The following is a 13,883-nucleotide window of genomic DNA, read 5'->3' as shown; positions in this document are numbered from 1 at the left end:
ATACGTCCAATTATTCTTGGGTGTTTTAATTTCACACATTTTTGTGCACTTAGAAAGACCATAGATTGCACTACATTCACTGGCAAATCATCAAAAAGCATTTAAATGAAAGAAAATTTTTGTAAAAACATATCTTTTGTAGCAACATAAGCCTGAGATCATTCCTTGCTTTAAACCACATAACTAAAGGAGAAGGGAAACACAAGATTTCATGATTTGATTTCTTTTTAATGACTTTTCATTTATATAGCATTTTTACAGCTCAAAGAGCTCTTTTTCATGAAATTTGTGTGGTTTATACATTTCCTTATTTGAACCATGAGGAAAGAGTTTTGTAAAATTCACAGAGAAAAAGTTGGTAAGAAGACTGGATCTATAATCTAATCTCCCTTTGTCTCAATCAGGGCTTTGGTTTTTTGGTTTGGGTTTGGGCTTTTTTTTTTTTTTTTTTTTTTTTTTGTGGCTACTAATTTCTCACAGGAACTTTCTATTACCATATCATTCAACTTTCTCCATGCCGGGATATTGCTATAAATTCTTGGATAAGGGGATCCCTGGGTGGCGCAGCGGTTTAGCGCCTGCCTTTGTCGCAGGGCGCGATCCTGGAGACCCGGGATCGGGTCCCACGTCAGGCTCCCGGTGCATGGAGCCTGCTTCTCCCTCTGCCTGTGTCTCTGCCTCTCTCTCTCTCTCTCACTGTGTGCCTATCATAAATAAATAAAAAAAAATTAAAAAAAATTCTTGGATAGGGATCCCTGGGTGGCCCAGCGGTTTGGCACCTGCCTTTGGCCCAGGGCGCGATCCTGGAGACCCGGGATCGAGTCCCACGTCGGGCTCCCGGTGCATGGAGCCTGCTTCTCCCTCTGCCTGTGTCTCTGCCTCTCTCTCTCTGTGTGTGACTATCATAAATAAATTAAAAAATTAAAAAAATAAAATAAATTCTTGGATGTTTTAAGGTTCTGTTTTTGTTTTAATGCAGACAGGTCCCAGGCATGGCAGATTATTTGCAAAGATAGCTACAAAAACCTCTTATCCCTGTATGCTCATGACTTTGCCATCCTTCCTGTAGAAAGACATATAGTCTATTTCCCCTGCCCTTGAGTCTCAACTGATCTTGTGATTTGCTTTAAACAGGAGAATGCAGTGATGTAATATAGTGAAACTTTCAAGTCCAGGCCTCAAGATGCTTCTTGGAACACAGTGATGTCATGTGAGGAAGCCTGACTCTCCTGCTTGAGGAATAAGGGCATGGTGAAAGGAGCCAACAGCCAACACCAAATGGCAGGTAAATGAATGAAACCACTTTGGGCTATCCAGCCCCACTTGAACCTCTGGATAAGTAAGCCACATGAGTGACTCTAGATGATATCAGTAGAAGAACAGCTCAGCTAAGCTCATCCCAAATTAGTGACCCACAAAATGATGAGCAAATAAAAATAAATGTTGCTTTAAGCAACTAAGTTTTGGCATGATTAGTTATGCAGCAATACATAATGGATACACTAATAGTGTGGGATTTGATGGCCCATTATTTTTTGGAAATAATAGAGATTCCCTAAAGATCTGAAACCAACATTAATGATGAGTTTTCTTCTATTTTTAAGGAATGCTATCTTGATTCCCGAGGTTTGTTAAAGAGTAATGACATCAATAGATAAATAGCATAAGCTTATTATATTAACTTTTCACAGAACCGATTGAGCTCTCCACAGGAGTGATTTCTGGTAGCCATCTTTTTGTTACTTGACTCCATCCAAGTGGCCATAATTAGTAAGAATGGCTATCTAGCACAGGTTAGGCAATTAGAGCCTCTCCATGGTGAATATGAAATATGGACTAGAGACCCAGAGACTGGAAATCTTTGAGAACTGAGTCTGTTTAACAGTAGGTCTCTGAAAGTAAGGCTATCACTACTCTGAGGTCCCCAGAACCACACTAGCCCCCACACTTCCTGAAAAGTGGCTGTTCAACTCTTCTTTAGACTCTGTGACATATTCTAGGTACTCATCCAAGAAGTCTTCTTTCCACATAAACTACTTAGACTTGATTTTTGCTCCTGCCTGCTACAGAAATCTAAATTAATGCAGGTCCCATTCCCACCTTTGGCTGATGAGAAGTCCAAGGCTGGCTCCTAAGGGTTCCTTGGGGGGGTCTCTGGCCCCTCTCTGCTCTTTCACAGTTTGGAGATCAGAAGGAAGCTGCTGCCCAGGAAGATAATCTCATTTTACAGTGGGATCAGGAAAGCTGGTATCCTGAATTTCTTCATGATTCCACTTACTGCATAGATCAGTGCTGTAAGCAAGTATCTGTTGATAATAATTTCATTGATGAAAGCTCTCCCTGCTCTTACTGCCCCATGCCCTTGTCATATGAACATCAACTCCATACTGCCAGGATCAGCCTTGGTGGTGGTGGTGGGAGGAAGAAAGAGATAATTGATTTCTCAGGAAGTATTTGGGGAAGTATTTGGTGGTCTATGGCACCAAGTACAAGATATTATCCCCACTGCCTGCCTGGACATTTTTGGCCATTATATAACCTTGTGCCCTGCAATATCAAGTCTCTACTCCTCTACAAATTACTATAATATCCTAATTTTAAGTTAAAGTTCATTAGAAGAACTGGAATCTTACATAATTACCACAATTCAGGACCCCCGAAAAAGACTACAGGTAACATCATTTTCTATTATATTTGAACACGGAAAGGTAAATGTGCTGAATGGTTCCTGAGGGCATCTTGTTTTCAGTAAGAGCTCTCTCACACAGTCACATGGCTAAATTCCAGCTATTTCATTCAGGACAAGTCTGGGAATTGATTCGGTTTTTGTTACTGAAAAGGGAAAATGATCTTCATAAATGTCCATCAAAGGAGGATTATAGAACTCTACAGTGTCATGATAATTTTTGCAAAGGATGAATCAAAGATAAATTAAGTGTACCCACTGCCAGATGTCATTGTGCCTGGGTAGTTTTTTGGTTCTCTAAAAAAAAATGAACAAAACATTTGAGTAAATTTAAATCTGAGGAAGTTGGTGTCTGGTAGTAAATAATTTCAAGTTGTGGCCTATAGATTGATAGTGAATATTCACCTTTGGATAAGAGCAAAACCCCTGTGGTTCTGACTATAGTAGGATTGCTTTCTCCATTTTCAGAGACCAAAGAGCTGAATTTTCCCAACAAAAGTTATTGTTCTAAAGAAACAAATCAATTTATTCCAGTTTTTTGTGAAACAGATAAAGGAGAAAAGGGGCAGAATTATAAATGTAAAAATGGAAATAGCCTCTTAATCTAACTCCACACTTAGAGTTTATAAGAAATTCCTTGAAACTGAATAAAAACTTGCACAGGTTTTAGTTTTAGTAATCCAAGGGTGCCTGGGTGGCTGAGTTGGTTAAGTGGTGAGTTCAAGCCCCATGTTGGACCCAGGGTGGAGCCTACTTAAAATAAAATATAAATTAATAAATATGTATATAAATAAATAAATTCCTAAGAGAATATACTCCAGAGGTAAAAAAAATCTCAATTCGAGTTAAAAAGCAAAATCAAACTAAAATCCCTAAACTAAAACTCTCCCTTTTAGCCACACTCATTAAAATTAGAACCATTTCCTTGAAAGAAACAATTGAATACTGATATCAGATCCTTATGTTGACTGTTGGTGGATACCAACGCTTAAGTATCATGGGCAAAGAGTATACAGGCACCAAAAATATTCCACGAAAGAAGTGAATTCGGTCAGGGTAATTGTGCCATTCTTTGCACAACTTCCACTCATGATCTAGATAGAAGTCATTTTTCATTCATTCACTCATTTACACTCACACCCTTAAGCACTCCTTCATTCAAACACATTTACCGAAGGCTGCAATACGCTGAACAATGTGCTAGCACTGGGGATGAACACAATTACAACACAGTTTCTGTCCACAGCTTACACTCTGATCTTGGAAACCTTCCAGTCTTTCATCTCCTACCTCCAGTCATGAAAACTGATGTAATGCTTTTTCTTTCCATCTCTCCTTTGTCTCTGCCACAATTAAAGTCATTGCTTGGAGGCTGAATGGTGAAAGTTGCTTTCTAGTTGGAATACCTACCCCTAGCCTCTTTTCTCTCCACAAACTCTTTATACCACTGTCTCCTCCATCTTCCAAAAAGATTGCTTTGGTCATGTCACACCCCTCTGCAAATACTTTAAGTAGCTTCCCATTTTTCCCAGGGGGGAAAAAGAAGACAAATTCTATAACTCAAATGGTTATTATTGTGATTCTCAATAATTACTACCATTCTTGGGAGCTTACTGTGTGCCAGCCACTGTGCTAAGGACTTTACATGCATTATCTCATTTATTCCTCATGCCAAGTCTTCAAGACAAGAATTATTATCTTCATCTTACAAAAGAGAAAAATGATGCTAAGAGGTGATCACTAATGTTCCCAAGGTCACACAGACAGTAAGTAGCAGAATGACTTCAGAGCCTACACTCTTAACCACTGGACAGGACTGCCATTCTGCTCTTGAGTGAGTCTTGACCCTTTGCAAGTCTGCCTCTGTACCTTCACTCTTGCTGGGTCTCCCATGTGATATGTCCTTCATTTTCTCCATGCCTTCAAGTTTCAGCCAAATTTAAGTCCCCTCTCCCTGTGGACTCTTCCTAGACCATGATAGTAGGCATGGACCTCCTCATCCTCTAGCTCCTATACTGCTTAGTTTTTCTACCACTCATTTGGCACTGAGAGATGTCCTATACCTTATCTTCATAGAAATATCTCATATGTCTCAAGTGCAGCAATGAAAATCCTTTGAGAACATGTAGTCCTCAAGATATTTAATAAATATTGTTGGTTTTGTGGCATGATGCCTTTAATTAGACACTCAATAAATTAATGCTGTGTAAGGAAATGAAGAGTTTAGACATTAAAACAATGAGGGAAGTCTGTCTCTAACTTTTGAATGATTACGATGCACATACCATTCTCTCACCATGATTAGTGAAGAAGGATCATGTGGAAAGTGCTATATTTCTCTCTCCGGCATACCATAAAGAACAGAAACCCCCAAGAAGTTATGGGGGGTTCCAAAAATCTTCCTAAGTAATCAGACCAAGGAACATTATGAACATCCCTGCTCAGATGCTCAGTTCAAATAAGACCTATGTGGAACTGCAGTCCCAGAGCCTTATCAGCTCCAGGGTAAAAATGGTGGCTTTCTCAAGCATTTGGCAGCAAAATAGGCTAAAACTGGGTGGAATGGACCCTGAGAATTCCTACCCTCTCCTCAAACTGCAAGAGATGGTTTTAATTACTGTTCTAATCCAAACCACTTGGAGGTCTCCAGGGACCACAAAGCTCCACAGCATATTAGCAAGTCCTACTACCACTGACTCTCATCCCCAATACATGGCAGGAAGTGATCACCACCTTACATATCATGTCGCACCTGGAGGATGGCCAGAGAGAGACTGCCGACTGGCTAGTAATCTCCAATGGAAAAGCCTGACTGGAGGCAAGAGGTGACCAACTGCAATACTACAATATACTGCTTTTATCTTTGCAAATTGGTGGCAGAGTAGGGTCCATGCCTTCACTTCTTTGCTAAGAATAAAATGGCATGTGACTTGACAATGAAAGATTCTGAGCACAGTCTCAGATGTCTTAAAGTAAGCATTATGTTTTCTGAGGAATGAAAGAAACAGAGATGTTTAAGGCATGTTGGATACACACTCTGAAAAAGAACTGATGATATGTTACATTTGCTATTAGCCTTTTCCATTTTAAAAGTGGTTTTATAAATTTTCATATGACTTCAGCCTCTCATCAACCCTAGTTGATGGCTTGGGCAGCTCTAAGTATCCTCCATTTTATACACATGGTAAGAACAGCCCCAAGCCTTGCTAGAGATCCCAAAACTAGGGACTGGCAACACCAGCATTAGAACCTCTCTGCCTCTCGCAACTCTTCTAGAAGCAGGGCCCCTTTCAGCACATTGTTCCTTCCCAAGAGTGAAAGAATTGGAATATAAAATTGTTTGGTTTGATTTGGTTGGCTTTTTTTTCTTTGCTTTCATTTCTGTTTTGAATTCGTTCACTTTCTATCCCTTCCTTCCCACCTTCATATATTCCCTCTCCTTCCCCATCCCACACTCTCTCTGAGCTTCTTTCAGATGCTGCTTCACTGGCTGCTTTGGCTGCAAACCACCCTGCCTCACAGCCAATATTTGGAGCTCACAGATTACACAGCTGCGTCCTCAGACTGCTTGTTGCTTCTTCTTAGGGCTGGGTGAATTATTATTATTATTATTATTATTATTATTATTATTATTATTATTTAGTGGAGGAAAGGTATTAGAGAGGGAGAAAGAGCTGAATAATTACAAAATTAACAGCAATTGGTGCTCACCTAATAACCCCATTAAGACTGCAAATCATTTTACTCTTTTAATCATTTTATTCATTTTAACTCTTCATGTTTGTGACAGAAAGGGTAGGGACATTTTGAGGGTAGTAAATACCCCCACAGTGAAATGCTTCCAAGGGTTATAGTATTTTCATTGACCTGACTGGTCAATATCTTGACATGCAATAATCAAAAAGATCATAAACAGAGTTCTCAAGTTACTCCCTTCATTTACTGCCAAGTTGTGAGTGGGGGATGCCAGAGAGGGGCCAGGTGTGCTGGGGGCTGTCAGCCCAGCCTCTCCGCCTTGCACCCTGTTCACACCGGCATACAAAGGCACAGAGGAGCATGCAAAAGGAGCAAGGGAAAATCTGGAGGCTAACCTGTCATTCTACTCAGAGGGAAAGGAACTCTGAAATTGTCAAAGGTAAGACTCTAGACTGGTCCTCCCTTCTTTTTTTTCCACAACAAAATTGCTCAGGCAGCTCTTGCTATGACAAACACTTGCACTGAGCTTCTCAAGGGGAAACAGTGACGTGGGCCTCGTGTGCTTCACCAGTAATAAAGATTTTACCAGCTGCATTGAGCGTTGCTGTGGAATCCAACTATTGCTGTCAGGCTAATAAGAAAAAAGATTCACTGTTGTGAATCAAGTAAATAAACATGCCTGGGAAACACTATGGCAGCAGATAACACTGAGAAAAAAAAATGAGAATTGGTACTATTTTTAGTGCTAGCTCTCTGATTATAATTGTACTTGAAGAGCAACTAGCATGAACAATATAAAGGCAAAGTTAATTTCAGATCCTGGGCTTGCTGCACAGTTCTTAGATTATTCAAATGCAATGTGATCTACAGTCATTTTTCAACTGTGTGACAAGGAAACTTGGAGCTCTCTAAGTAGCTGCTGGAAGGCTCGTGGCAAATGGAAGTTAAGGGAAGTTGACTATGGAAAGATTTTTATTGTTTAAAAAAAATCTTATATAGTGTACCTCACTTTCCCTCTCAAGCTGGCATTTCCTGAAGACTTACAGTGTGCCAGGTACTATATTAAACTACCTCAATTATCACATCAACCTGTGAGGTGAGTTCTGCTAATATTTTCATCTTATGGAAGCCATAAGATGGAGCTGGAATTTCAAGTCAGTCTCTCTGACTCTAGAGCCAAATTATTGTGCTATTGTAGATGAAGACAGGACATAACTCACACTTCCACTTTCTGTACTTTGAAGAAAAAAGGATCCGTGCCCACTGCCTGCACTGATGACATACACATCCATCACCAAGAACAGGGCCCCAGGGCTGCTGATGGAAGCAGAGCTGCCCTAGTGAGGCAGAAAAGTAAAACAAAACAAAAACAGTGGCTACAGCCTTCTAAATACACCTCAGGTACCCTCTCCTGTGGAACTATAGAGCTGAGGACCTTCTCTCCCACGCTGAATCCTGGCCTAGAAACTCTGCTGAGCATCACATCTCATCCCTCTTCCCAGAGCAGAATACTGAGAAGCAGACATTCAGGTCCGACATTTAACCACTACTCTTATCATCATCCAAGGAAGTAGAATGGCTCTGAGAATTACTTCCACTGCTCTACTGTCTTTCCTTCTCCTGCTTTTGAGCTACAATGATGCCAAGTTCAGACTTACTAAATGTGTGTATGAAAACAAACAAATTTCATTCATATAAACTATACCAAAGGCTGAGCATACAAGATCAATGAGGTGAGGAACAAATTTGCTCTACATTATGTGATGCTCTGCTAATGTACTAAGTGCAAATGTGCATGCATTTTCTATGAATAGAGCTCCACTGTTAATCATTGTAAGTTTTCAGACTGAAAAAAAAAATACAGAATCAAATCAAATTGAAAACACAGAACTAAGGGGAAAACACACCATGTTTACTGACTGACTATAAAGTCCTGTGATACGGTGTTACTGATCTCATTTCCAACAGTCTGTGGAAACACTTTTTTGTAGAGGGAACTTTCTAACTTTGTAATGAAAGTTAGTGAAACTATAGTTTTGCCTTTAAGGAAAAGTCTTATATAGATAATTAGATTGGAATACATTTGTATCCGTTTAAGAGCTTTTCAGTTCCAAGTGACAGAGGATCTAATTCAAACTAGCTTAAGTAAAAAGGGAACTTATTAGCTTATGTAACAGGCATAGAACTGGCTTCTGGCACAGACTAATCCAAGGTCTCAAACTCTGTCCCCACCTGTCTCCACACCTGAGTTCTGCTGTCCTTCATTGTCAGTGTCCACTTGGTGGCAGAAACAATTGTCAGCAACTCCTATCCTTCACTCTTCAGAGTTCAAGGGGAGTTTGAAGACTAAGCATTTCTGGGCTCTACTCTGACTGGCTTACTTTGTGTCAGGTGCTCGTCCTGGATCACATCCCTGTGATAAAGGGGACTGAGTGCAGCCTTTGGCAAAGCCAAATCACAGGTCCACCTTACACAAGTGCTAAGAGAGTAAGGGTGCGTCCTCACTGAAAATTCAAGGAATTATTTACAAAAGAAGAGAGAAAGGAGGCCTAAAACCAACAGATGTCCTCTAATGCATCTCTTCATAAAACAAAAGTACTTGTATTCACTTATTAAAATTACTCAGTGCCAAGACACAAAATATCTAACTATGAGTATACATATAAGCTTTTCCCCTAATGTGGCATTCATAGATGAACCTAAAATATTGCCACAAACTTTAAAGCTTTGGGTACCCACTGGCATTGAATACACTTGCAAAAACTACATAGATCTAAAAAAACTTTTTAAAAAAAATCACACAGATCTAAAGTTAAAAATTAAAATTGATGACCAAGACCAAAGAATTTTATATTTCCATTTCAGACTGGCTCTTAACTCATAAAATGTTACTCTGATAAATTTATGTGAACTTTCTGTGCTTATTTTCTATATTTCCCATTTGCCTTCCTTTCACAAAGAATCTGTCTTTATGTCATCTCTCTTCTGTGAGCCCCTCTAGACCCCCTCTCCACCCTACTTCAACCTCGTGTCTGCCCTGAGAACTAACTTGTGTGGATGGCATTAACAGGCTCCTTTATCCTCCACATTCTGGTTGGATTCAGCCAGTGGGGAGACCCAGTGGGAGATCAGGAAAGAAAAGGAGAGTGGGGAGCAAACTGTGTCTCTCAACCAAAGGTCACAATGCCTATCAAAGATGTCCTCTCTTGGGGCACCTGGGTGGCTCACTGGTTCAGCATCTCCTTCAGCTCAGGGCGTGATCCCGGGATCCTGGAATCAAGTCCTGCATCAGGCTCTCGACAGCCAGCCTGTTTCTTCCTCCGCCTATGTCTCTGCTTATCTTTCTGTGTCTCTCATGAGTAAATAAATAAAATCTTTTTTAAAAATGTCCTCACTTCATGACTCTCCCTCTGAAATTTCCAGTAATGTTCTTCTTGCTCCCACAGGCCTGGTAAGAGAGTCCACAACTCCTGCACATCCATGTGGCTCCCCATACCTTTGTAAATCATCCTTTTACTAAATTCCCCTCCAGTGTTCCAAACTTGAAGATGTCATCTGTTTTCTACTGGGACCCTGATGAAGACAGTCTATAAAATTTTGATGGAGAGGGGAGCAAAGAGGAATAGAGAGGGTGATGAGGGACTACAGATCAAGAAGTAGACCTCATTATCTGATAAACAACAAAATGCCACAAATGGCGCCAACCAATCTGATGTTTGGGTCAATTTACTTTTTTATGTCAATAGATCTTTTAAAATCCCCATGTTAGAGACAGAAACTTTAAGATTAGTATCAATACTCACCGAAAGTTTTGCACTTCAGAAGGAGTTTTAGCACATACCTTAGCTACATTTTTGGCGAACCAGAGAGGTGAGAGGGAGGAGAGCAGTCCAGGAAAAATAGAAGACAATCCTTGTGAACTCTTCCCTTCTAAGTGCTTCTTTCATATCAAGAACCGTTCACAACCTCACCCCCACCCCCACACCACCCATTCCCAGCTCACAGGAACCAGCTGCATCTATCAGAATCCTTGATAATTTTCGAAGCATTTGTCCCCTTTGCCAAAGTTCAGGTGATTATGATTGCAAGAGGAGGAACAGTGAGGGAAAGAGAAAATTCTGGAGGGATGAAAGGAGGATAAACTGAAGTGACAGAATGGAAGGCAGGGAGTAGACCATGCATAGAGGGGAGCACTGAGAGAACCTGACTCCAAAGGAGAAGGAGGCACTAAAGAAGATGGAACAGACAAGACAGAGAGGAGCAGAGGGACCAGATGGTTGGATCACTGGATATTATGCAAGGAGATTAATTGGGGTGGTGGGGTGGGGGGAGACTGGCAAAGACTTCATGGTTGCTCAGTAACCACAGAACAGTAACCTGGAAGCATTTAGCCTACATTCTACTGGAAACAAGAGCTACTGTCCTATGTGGTTCTGCAAACACCTTCTAAGATGGGCTGACTTATCCATACTTGCCTGTTTTTCGCCAGATCAAAAGACATTTTCTGCTTATACACAGAGGGAGCTGGGCTGTCACCTTAGATAATCTAGTGAGCAACAAAAAATGGAGGGGAAAAAATCTGAGATCAACATTAAAATCCCTATGTCCTTAATTTGCATCAGTTTTCCTATCAGTAATTTGCTCTCCCTTGCTCAGGAAGAGGGAGATGGCTTAGAAAGTGGAATAGGCTCTACTCTCTCTGGTCTGTAAATCTCTGCTGTTGCTGCTGTTTGTTTGTTTGCTTTTCATTACTTTTTAAAGACTCTTGCAGGAGAACCAAGGAGTGAGAACATTTCCTAGCTGTTGGCCTTTCTTAAGTCTAGGATTTTTTTTCCTTTTTTTGGGGGGGGGGGAGGGGGGTCTGCTCTTATCCATGGCAGCTGCTTTCAGTTTCCCAATTGATTCTGCATTTTAATGAAAAGTGTTATCCTCTTCCTATTCAGTTTAAGATAATTGTTGCCCAGGCAAATCATTATAATTAAATTCAATTTAAAAGTGAGAACCCACCTGCAACCATATGTTAAACCTGCCTTTGGATAAGGAAGTTAGTATTTTCACTTTGTATTAAAGCAAAAGTGAGTAATGGTAAGAGATTTTCAATGGAGATGGTTAAAGAGATTTGCTTCTTTTTTTAAATGATTAATTACAATTCACCTGTCTCTGAAAGGAAATTACTTGACTCTTGGAAAAACATTTTCATTAAACAGAACTACCATTGAGTAGGCTTCTATGAAGCAGATCTGGTACTGATGCAAGAAAGTAACTGAGATAAGAAAAAAAATAAGGTGCTTTCAGTAGATACATAAAATAGAACTGAAACATACACAGAAGGTTGGCATTGTTTGGCTCTCCAGCATCCTTTCCACTTCCTAAAAGTGTTCTGAATTTTCTCCAAAAAAAACATTTTCTTGTTCTCATCTGGAGTTTGAAATAATTAGATCCTTACAAACCAAAGACTGATGTGACGAAAAGCCAATAAGACGTAAGCTACTCAGCATGTCTCATGCCCCCTGACAATAGTGATCTGATTAGGAATCAGAGCCAAAAAGATGTTGCTGCAACTTTTGGGATGAAGAAAATTCCTTCCTCTTCTTCAAGAGTCGCTAAAAGAGACTTTTTTCTCCTTGAATGTATACTTTGAAGATGAAAGATCTAGAACTGCTGCAGCCATTTTCAGTCCGGAAAGAAAAGTAGTAGGGGACTCCCCAAAGCATGAAGCTTTCATCTAGGAAGACAGAGCAATGTGACATCATTTGAGCCATCAGATCAAGGTAGTGTTACCTCCAGATTTTTCAACCATATGTATCCACTTTCACGGCTTAAGGTAATTTGAGTTTTCTGTCACTTGTAACCATAATAATCCTGGAGGAGTGAATACTGTATTTGGATTGAGGCAAGGTCAGAAGACCTCCCAGTCTATGGTAAAAAATTCAGTTTAAAAAAATGCCAATGCCTTCATTATTGGGACAGTGTATTAGACAGGTCTACTGATCATTTAAAACATCAGGAAACAGCAAAAATATATGTGAAAATTCGATGATCAATGATTTTAGGAAATCGCTTTTAAAAAAATAGGTGAATTCAGAAAGAGAACTAAGATAAACATAATTAATGAACTACATCTAAAGAGCAGGGAAAGAATGTTGAGAGATATAGGCAAATTTCATTCTCTTTCTTATCCAAGTATTGTTTATTTAGTGTCACGTAAGGGCAAAGAACTGTGATAGAACTTGATAGAGGGGATTACAAAGCTGTATAAGATGAAACCTATCCACTCAAGGAATTTTCTTTAATCAGACAGGGAAGCTAAACATGTATGCTTATAGTCAATTGCAACTCAGTACAAGGCAAGTGCTGAGAAATTATTTCCATAGTCTTTAACAGCTTACTAAGCATATTCACACTCATTATATCATTTGATTCTCACAACAGCCCTTTGAGATAGGCAGTTGCACTTCCCTATTTGGCATAGATAAAGAAACTGAGACTCAAAGTGTGCAAAAATAAATATCAGTGAATGTCACTGTGGCATTATTGAAAAGAAAAGAAACCTAAAAACTGCCTAAATATTCATCAAGAGTAGAGTAGCTAAGTACATTTTGTCCCTGAATACAAGAGAATGGTAGGCAGCTGTTAAAAAATAAGAAGGTGAAGTTCCTTTCCCGATAGAATGGAGTAAGCACACTCCACCCTATTTCCCACTGAGTTAGGATTGCCAGATTTAACAAATCAAAATATAGAATATTCATTTACAAATAACAATTTTGATTTTCAGATAACAAATTTTTAGTGTAATATTTGATAAACATACTACAAAGTTATGCAGGATGTCTTGTATTTTATCTGGTGAGCCTAGACTGAATGCAACTAAAAATATAGACAAAATGCATAGAGAAATTATCTGAAGACTCTGAAAAGTGAATGGTAACAGGAAGATTGAGGAACAAGATCTGAATTATGAACAATCCAGTAGTGAATTTCCTGAGTTTGTTTTCTTCCTCATCTTCCAGCTTGGACTGTGAAGCAACCCAAATCCCAGAGCTGGGAATCTCTTCTTCCAAGAGAAGCTCTCTCTTTCCAGTCTGAGGAGCAAGAAATGGGGCCCTCTATAGTACAGAAAAAAATGGGGAAGATCCTCTGGTTTTCTTCCTTCCTTCCTTCCTCCTTCCTCCCTTCCTCCCTTCCTCCCTCCCTTCCTTCCTTTCTTCCCTTCTCCCCTTCCTCCTTCCTTCCTTCCTTCCTTTCTTTCTCAACCTACTGAAGATCCCAAGAAATCCACAGTCCCAAACCAGCCAGGTGGTGGCTAGACAGGCAAGTACCTAAAACTCTGAGGAGAATTCTTTCTGTCTGACAAGAGGAACTATAATCTGTAGCATGTAAGGGGAAACCCCATTGTTTTATCCTCTATTTGTGTCTTCCTACTGCTTAGATACAATGGTGGACCAAACTGCAGGAAGTATGTTACTGGGTAGAGGAATCAAATATTCTGCTTTCTAGCCAA

General features: G+C 39.9%; 1 protein-coding gene across 9 annotated transcripts in view; it reads right to left on the bottom strand.

The window, feature by feature from the left end:
* The window catches only part of GRIN2B (glutamate ionotropic receptor NMDA type subunit 2B), a 502,860-nt gene extending 492,134 nt beyond the window's left edge, over positions 1-10,726 (bottom strand). For 3 of the 9 annotated variants that reach the window (XM_072798946.1, XM_072798951.1, XM_072798952.1), the window contains exons 1-2: positions 10,224-10,726; positions 2,101-2,306 (exon numbers count right to left, since the gene is read on the bottom strand). The gene's annotated coding sequence lies outside the window, so the exon portion shown is untranslated. Of the gene's footprint in view, positions 1-2,100; positions 2,402-10,223 lie in introns of all 9 variants that reach the window. The other 6 variants (XM_072798950.1, XM_072798944.1, XM_072798943.1 and 3 more) reach the window with 5 other exon arrangements.
* Between the last annotated feature and the right edge of the window lie 3,157 nt (positions 10,727-13,883).

The sequence above is a fragment of the Canis lupus genome, chromosome 25 (assembly GCF_048164855.1).
Source record: "Canis lupus baileyi chromosome 25, mCanLup2.hap1, whole genome shotgun sequence".
NCBI lineage: Eukaryota > Metazoa > Chordata > Mammalia > Carnivora > Canidae > Canis > Canis lupus.
Note: the sequence above shows the minus strand (reverse complement) of the source record. Positions and strands in the feature narration are given on the sequence as shown.